Raw genomic sequence first — 8,701 nt, forward strand, 5'->3', positions numbered from 1 at the left:
TTTTTTTTTTTTGGTTTTTGAGGAATTTGACAACTGGTGTCAGTATGGACTCTCATTTATGGAAAAGAGTTGCAGAAAGATTCTTAAAAAAGTCATTATTTCTCTGTTCCGTGGAGAAATTAAACTCACACTGGGTTGGAACAACATGAAGGTTGGGTAAAAAGTTACAGGAATACATTTTTATTTTGTGTTATTTGAAAAAGGCCTCTCAAAGATTTTTTATTCGATTTATAGATGTTACTGTTAGGACAACATGGGTGTTGTTGTAATTTCGAACATGCTGAAATGCAGTTCAGTGTGGTGTATTGATTTAATGTATGTCTAGACACTGGTTTCCCAAGAAACGTGTCACTTCCTCTACAGTGTGACTCATATATTCTTATTCTTAAGACTTACAGCTCACTTACAGTAGTAATAAAAAAGTTGTGTCCACATGTCCCCTAAAACATAATTATATCTTCATCTAAAATTAAATAAAATCCTTATTGGAATATTTATTGAACTTTTAATAGTTAACGGAATAGGCCAGATGGGATGTGTTAAGAAAATATTGAGAAAAGGGAAGAGGTGTGAACAGAAAATGTTGGAAGACAGATTTGAACTCAAATTGCACACACATAAGGACCACCGTGTAACGTATCTAAGCATATGCCATATGCACCACAATGCTAGACCATGATTTTGTCATTTTTAACATAGTCATATGTGCACATGTGTGTCTTTGATGATGTGCCGGCACCTGTGTGCATTTGTATACATTGCACGTACATTGTTAGGATCTCTGTGTGTGCATGCGTGAGAGCATCTGTTGTGTGTGTGTGTGTACTGTATAGCTATCTCTTGACCCCTGGCTGTCACGTGCGATCGGACTGAGGCCCTGATATATTCCTGGAAAGCCCTGTCATTGCTCCAGGCTAAACACCTCCATATGGGGCCATGGTCTGTTACTGTAACACGGTCCCCATGTTACCGTAAAAATCACTACAGACATTAATCAATTACCCTAATCCCTCTCTCTTTACTTTTATTGTCCTGTGGATGGAACCCAGTAGGAGTTTAAGTGCTAGAAATGGCTTTTGGTCTGTCCAAAAGAGAAAACAACTTGGTAGAATGCCTGGAAGTCATTTAAAACAGCTGACAAATCTTCAGTGACTGATGATGTCCATAAATGTAATCAAGATATCAAGCACATTGCCTGTTGTTTGTATGTGAAGTGAATGTGAATAGCAGACATTATTTTGGAATATGGGAAATTAGAACATATTTGATGCAGGGCCTTCAAACTTGTGAACCGACATTGTTTTTACAAAGGATGTGAGCACCATGTCTTAACAAGACAGAATTAAATCACCTCCATTCTGCTTAACCAGGGTGCCATTAGGAGTGCTGATTGAGGTGCATTGTTATGCCGTGTTTATATTTTTGACATGTCTTACTTTTTTTTGTCAGAGCTGTGGTGCAAACCATCATTTTTCTCTCTTCCATGGAAAACAAAAGTAGAAAATCCTAAAGAATATTATAATGACCACTGTCTTGCTCCAAAAACCACAAAAAGACCATAAAAGTGTCAGGGTTCTGTAACTTCGGTCTAGTGTTATTCCTGATTTGGTGACAGAGCCCTGACACTCCCGTCATGTCCTGTTTTTGTGTGAGTGCGTGGCTTTGAGTATTCTCGAGCCGTGCACTCTCATCTGCGTGCCCTGTTTCCTTACAAACGTAACCTCGGTTCCCTGAGATACAGGAACGAGTACTGCGTCTGCTAAGATGCTATGGGGAAAACTTTTTTCTCCGATGACTGAAGCTTTTTCAATAATGCAGTGTAACTGCACGGCCATTGGTTCATGCAGTAAATTAAAAACGAACCAATGGCTCGGCAGCAGAGCTGTCGATATATGGGCGGGGCCATCTGGCTATATAAGCGGGCATGTCGCCATAGGATTCTCAGGTTACTTTGACTGAAGCGACAACTGAGTCGTGCAGCTGTATAGCACGGCTAAGTATGCAGTACTCGTTCCCGTATCTCAGGGAACCGAGGTTACGTTTGTAACCGAGTAGGTTCCCTTTCGATACTTCACTCGTACTGCGTCTGCTAAGACGCAATGTCTCTAGTCGAATGGGATCTTACTCCCATAGGGCAGTGTAGGTCCAAGGAGTAAGTTAGCACAATAGCGTCAACTACCCATTTGGAGAGTCTCTGCTTAGTGTCCAGAAGCCCTCTGGTGTGGCCACCAAAGCATATAAAGAGTTGTTCTGTCTGCCTGATTGGGGTGGAATGCTCGATATAGGTTCTCAATGCCCTGACTGGGTAGAGTAGTTGTAACTCCAGGTCTTCCTCCGAGGGGGGGAGTGCCGATAGAGTTATTACCTGTGTTCTGAACGGGGTGGAGAGCACCTTAGGTATGTACCCGAGCCTTGGTTTCAGGATGACCTTAGAGTCATTGGGCCCAAATTCCAGGCAAGAGGGGCTCACAGAAAGTGCCTGTAGATCTCCCATCTGCTTTACCGATGCTAGCACCAGTAGTAGAACGGTTTTAAGGGCCTAAGAGCCCTCAGCACTGTGGACAGATCCCATGTAGGGACTGTGGAGGGGCGAGGCGTGTTAAGCCTCCTGGACTCCTTCAAGAAGCGAACAACCAGGTTGTTCCTGCCCACTGACTGGCCTGCTATAGGACTTTGATCATGGAAGGGGAACAGCTCCTTTTCCAACAGCTCTTGTAGGAAGGACAATATCAGAGATATGTCACATGAAGCTGGGTCTTTGCCGTGGGCTGTGCACCAGGTGGAGAAGACCAACCATTTAAGGGCATAGAGGCGTCTCGTGGACGGTGCTCTAGCCTGAGCTATTGTATTTAAAACACTCTTGGGGAGGCCTCTTTAGGCTCCCATCAAGAGGCCAGAGGTGCAGGGCTCACAGCTCGGGCTGGGGGTGCCAGATTGCTCTGTTCGCCTGAGAGAGGAGGTCTCGTCTCAGGGGAATGGGCCATGGAGCTGCTACAAGCAGCTGGGACAGCTCTGCGAACCAGTGTTGGTGCTTCCAGAGCAGGGCTACCAACAGAACCCTGTGCCCTTGTTCTCTGATTCGCCTGATTACCTGCGGGATCATGGCGAGCTGGGACAGCTCTGCGAACCAGTGTTGGTTCTTCCAGAGCAGGGCTACCAACAGAACCCTGTGCCCTTGTTCTCTGATTCGCCTGATTACCTGCGGGATCATGGCGATCGGGGGAAAAGCGTAAAGGAGGAGGTTGGGCCAGTGGTGGGGCAACGCGTCCATGTCTTTCGTGAAATAAGTTGGGCAGTGAGAGTTGTCTTTTGAGGCAAAGAGGTTGACCTCTGCCTTGACAAAGATCTCCCAGATTTTCTGAACCACTTGGGGGTGGAGCATCCACTCTTCTGAGGGGACATTGCTCTGAGACAGCATGTCTACTCCTTGGTTCAACCCGCCTGGCACATGCATCGCCCTCAGCGAACGCAAGTTCTGAACGCATCTGTTGAGACTACCTTCCTTCTGCAGATCATTCCCAGGGACACACCCTGTTCCATCCAATGAGAGTCTTTCCAAGGGGCCAGGGCTGCCACACAGGCCTGGTTTACCTTGATATGAAGGTGTCCGTGATGCCAGGCGTGGGACGGAACTAGTGGTTCAGCCAGTACTGAAGGGGCCGCATACGGAGCAGGCCCAGCTGTAGTACTGGAGACGCGGAGGCCATAAAACCTAGCATCTTCTGAAATGCCTTGAGGAGGTGAGAGTCTCCTATTTTGAAAGAAGCCACGAGCTGCCGGATAGCCAGAGCACGTTCTGGTGCGACTGTCGCCCTCATACGGGCCGAGTCGAAAACTGCTCCCAGGAATGATATCCGTTGGCTGGGAGACAGAGCGCTCTTGGCAAAATTGACCCTGAGTCCCAGGCATTTCAAGCGGCTGAGGAGAAAGGATCTGTGAGATAGTAGCTCGTCCTCTGACTGGACTAAGATGAGCCAGTCGTCGAGGTAAAAATGGTAAAAAAATTTGTAAAAGTGCGAGGAGCTAGGGACAGTCCGAATGGAAGGACCGTGTATTAATATGCCACTCCCTCAAAGGCGAATCTCAAGAATCGTCTGTGATGGGGGGCTATCTGGATGTGAAAGTACGTGTCTTTCAGATCCAGAGAAAAGAACCAGTCCCCTTGGCACATTTGCGAGAGGATCTGTTTCAAAGTAATCATCCTGAACGTCCGTTTCATAAGGGCACGGTTCAGGCATCTGAGATCAAGGATGGGTCGAAGACTGCCATCCTTTTTGGGGACAAGGAAGTAACAACTGTAAAAGCCTGACTCGTTCTGACCTAGGGGGACCATTTCTATGGCTCCTTTCACCAGTAAATTCATCACCTCGGAGCGCAGAATGTGAGCGTTCTTGCTCTGAACCAAGGTGAAAACCATGGCGCGGAAGCGCTGATTTGTGGGCGACTAGAAGCAGTCGTCAAGCTAGAGCGCATGGGAAGGAAGTGTCGCATGGCCTGGGACGACTTCTGTGTAGCAGTGAAGCGCTCAGCGAATTCCTCAACCGCAGGTCCGAAGAGGCCAGACGGGGAGACCGGGGAGTCCAGGAAGGGGACTTTGTCCACATCCTTAATCTCCATTAAGGTTAACCATAAGTGGCGCTCGAGCACCACTAAGCGGGCCATCGACCTGCCGATCGCCTAGGCCGTGGTCTTGGTGGCAAGTCGGTCGTGCTGCACAGCTCTTTAAAAGCTGCAAGGTCCGGGCCGGACTCATTCATTCTCTGGAGGAGTTTGGCCTGAGAGACCTGTAAGACCGGCATGGAATGAAGCGCCGAGGCCGCTTGTCCAGCAGGCGCGTAGGCCCATCCGGCGAGGGCTGACGTTGTCCTGCATGGCTTGGATGGGTGAGCGACCTTCGCCTTCCAGCCAATAGCCATGGGCGGGCAGAGATGTGCTGTAACGGACTCGTCCAGGGGAGGCATTTTGTCGTACCCCTTCTCTTCAACCGTCAACCGTCGTGAGGGCAGAGGAAGAGGAGGCACGTAGGCAGGCCGAGTAGGGGGCACGCCCCGATTTTGTGAGTTCATCATGAACTTCGGGGAAGAATGGTGAAGCTAGTTGTCGAGGGGCTTGACGGCGCCCGGCAAGAACCACTCATCCAGGTGGCTGTGAGTGGGCTCCTCCGGTGGAGACCACTCCAATCCCAGCTCCTCTACAGCCTTTGACAGGATGCGGATGAGTTAGGCATCCATGCCTGACTTGGGCTCGCTGTGCTCCGTAGGCGGCAGGCGGGCGGGGTCATTGATTAGCGTGAGCTGGGCGTCAAGGTCCTCTGCCCCGCTGTTTTTTCCTCACAGGCTCCTGGGAGGAAGAAAACGGGAGGGTGCGAGGGGCGGGGTCGCTTTCTGAAAAGAAAGCTGCCCGCGAGCACAGAGAGGAGAGACTCATATCCTTGCAATGAGGACATTCCGTCTCCTTGAGCGCATCTTCAGCGTGGGATCTCCCCAAGCATGAGATGCACTAGCCGTGACCGTCAGTGGGAACGGCTAGTGCATGACAGAAACGGGGCGGCATTTGCATCAATGCCACAAAATTTGCTCTTTTAAAATCGCTCTTTTAGCAATTTTCTTTTCAGGGGATCTGGAAGACCAGCGCTGCTGCAGCACTGTAGGCGGCTGTGAGAAGCAGCGAGATCGGCCGAGCAGAAAGGTCTTATTTCGCTGCGAGGCGTTTCAACGGCGAAGCTTCAAGTCCCATAATCTCAGCGAAGATCGTCGTCAACGGCGAAGATTCAAGTCCCGTAGTCTCAGCGAAGATCGTCGTCGTCGCTGAAGCAGAAGAAATCTGAGAACCCTATGGCGACATGCCGCTTATATAGCCAGATGGCCCCGCCAATATTGGCAGGCTCTGGTGGGCTTCATTGGTTTGTTTTTAATTTACTGCACGAACCAATGGCCGTGCAGTTACACTGCATTATTGAAAAAGCTTCAGTCATCGGAGAAAAATTAGTTTTCCCCATAGCGTCTTAGCAGACGCAGTACGAGTGAAGTATCGAAAGGGAACATTGAATATAACACCAAGACATTCCACTTGGTTTAAAATATTTACTGGCCAGTTATCATTAAGCAGAGCAACATATTTTTATGAATGAACCTTTGAGTTTTATATAAAGTAGACCTAGACTCATCAAGAAGGACTTCAGATTTGTCAGTATTAAGCTCTAAGAAATTCTTAGTCATCCATATGTTAATATCCTGCAAACATTTAGTGAGTTCAAGAGGGGGATGTCAAATTTTGGGTTTTGTAGATATGTACAATTGTGTACCATCAGTGTAAAACTGAAAATTAATGCCATAAGTGAGAAAATATGACCAAGAGGTAAAATATAAATAATATAAATAAACTAAAAGTGGAGCCAACACTTACCCCTGTGGAACACCATTAGTAACTGAGACAGACTTTTAATTTTAACTGTGTAGTATTTGATTTCACATTTAACTTAAGTTAAAAGAAGATATTTTGAAGAATATGTGTAACCATTGATGGTCCCTCGCTGAGTTCCATAGTATTTTTTTATTTTTTTGCCACATTGGAACTATTAATTGCTATTTATGCTGTTACATTCCTGCCATCATACATAGTTTGGCATGTGTTTTCAAAAACACTTTGGGACCATGACATAGTGTTGTATAGAGGCAACATAGTGCATTCTAAAAATTACATATTATACGAAGCTGGTTTCTGGACTCTTTTACATGTTACCTTCCCACAGCTGCCTCTGGTTTGCACCCCCTGGATAGTTTTTCTTAAATGCATGCTCAAAGAAGTGCAGATGTCTGACGGCCTGCTTGCCTGGTAAGAAACAAGACGTTTTGTGTTTACAGAATTTTCCGAGCCGCGGGCACTTTCTGACAGGCCCCCATTGCTCTCCCAGATCCCACACGGAAGGCATGCAAACCAGAGTGCTTCCACAAGCCAGCAATCCTTTTGACAGCACGGCATGGCTCTGCAAATTCAGAAATAATAGAAATGCCATGTGTCTCCTTCATGACTCAAGTTTAAAGTTTATTTGTAACAGACTTAATAGGGACTATTCCATTCTAGAATCTTCCGCCCTTATCAAAAACACAACAACAGCACGAGAGAGGGAAAGAAAGAAATAGAGACAGATAACACATAGACTTTAATCCATTTAACGCACTCACTGACATCAGGTTCTGGCATCCACCAAGAAGGCCTGGAACTGAAATAAGGGGATGAGCAATATGCTTAATAGTATCTTACCTCACTTTAATGTGTTGATGCATTTTTACTCTAGGGTGAGGTAAGCAGCTGGAAATAACCCAGAACTGGGAAGGGCTCACAAGCTCATCAAGCCCACACAATGCGACACAACTTGAGATAGGATGAGGAGAAGTGCTTACTGTGTTGGGTTTGCTGTAGTCACTGAGGTGTGGTATGGGCAGAGGTTGCCAATTGGTCTGAGGTCATTGTGTCTGTTTTTGTCATAGCAGGAGGTGATATTTAAGCAATGTCACACGAGCAAGAGTGCTGCTGTTCCAAATATCAGAGCAGGTAATCACAGATTAGCTGATATCATTTGATATTCAGACCAACAGCATGATTGCCAAATTTATATTTTACACACTCGCAGTCATGCTGTTGGCTAACATGCAACCCATATGACAGTAGTTAACGAATGAGAACTTAATGTGTCCAAGATATTGTTCTTAAATAACCACATTTACATAAAGAATAGAATACATTTGAATATTGCTACAATTATCTGTACTGTTAACCTGTCAGAACCTGTATAAATAATGTTAGCTGATCTTCCATATGCCTATAAGGGTTGTGTGGAATGGCTGTAAATTAAGCGCAATCTGTTGTGATGTCACAATCATGTTGCATTGCGGTATGTGGCCTGAAGTGTACATGTAAGTTGACCTGCTCCCTTTGTCAAAATCGAGGGATTGAGGCTTCTGTCCACATACACTTCCCTCGCCCTGCAGGGACCCTGTAAATTGGAATGCAGCTTTAGTTTTTAAGTATGGTCTTGTCCGTTTCCCTGGTTTCTGATTATCATCATGTTTCTTGTGTAGTTCATTGTTTTCCCTGTGTATATATAGACTTGTTTTCAGTTACTTTTTGTCAGTTTATTGTCTTAGTTTGTGGCTAAGCTGTTTCAGTTTGATGCGTTTCTGTTGGATTACCTACTTTGTGTGGTTTCTACAAATAAAGAGCAGTTGCATGTCAAGACAGTACTGTACATGAGGGAATCAACAATTTTGAGTGAATCAGTTCAGTGAATGATTTAATAACTCATAAAGACAGCCACTTGTTTTGTTCCTGAATGAATCTGCATTTTTGAGCAAGTTGGTTTAGTGAAGAATTCGGTAACACTTTAGAATACTGTTTCTTACTTACTACATAACTAATAAGGAATTATTGAAGAACCAATATGTAATTATTCATTAACACATAAGTCACTACTGTTAACTACTAAGGAAGATGTGTTAACTAATCAATATGTAATATAATTTTATGATTGTGTTAAGTAACAGTTGTCACGGCGCGGTTAGGAAAACACACCGTGTAAACAGGGGTCTGGGTCCAAGTGCAGGTTTATTTCGACTGCGGGCACCGCCGCTTTGAGAACATCATGAGCGGGCACCGCCGCCTCGGGGGAACTGCAAGCGGACACCGCCGCCTCTGGAGCCTC

At 46.0% G+C, this 8,701-nt stretch overlaps 1 protein-coding gene across 1 annotated transcript in view; it reads left to right on the forward strand.

Moving 5' to 3' along the window:
• Positions 1 to 8,701, forward strand: part of LOC107751877 (growth factor receptor-bound protein 10-like) — a 120,084-nt gene that overhangs the window by 46,752 nt on the left and 64,631 nt on the right. The gene's annotated exons all lie outside the window — the stretch shown is intronic.

The sequence above is a fragment of the Sinocyclocheilus rhinocerous genome, unplaced genomic scaffold (assembly GCF_001515625.1).
Source record: "Sinocyclocheilus rhinocerous isolate Xijiao unplaced genomic scaffold, SAMN03320098_v1.1 scaffold752, whole genome shotgun sequence".
Classification (NCBI taxonomy): domain Eukaryota; kingdom Metazoa; phylum Chordata; class Actinopteri; order Cypriniformes; family Cyprinidae; genus Sinocyclocheilus; species Sinocyclocheilus rhinocerous.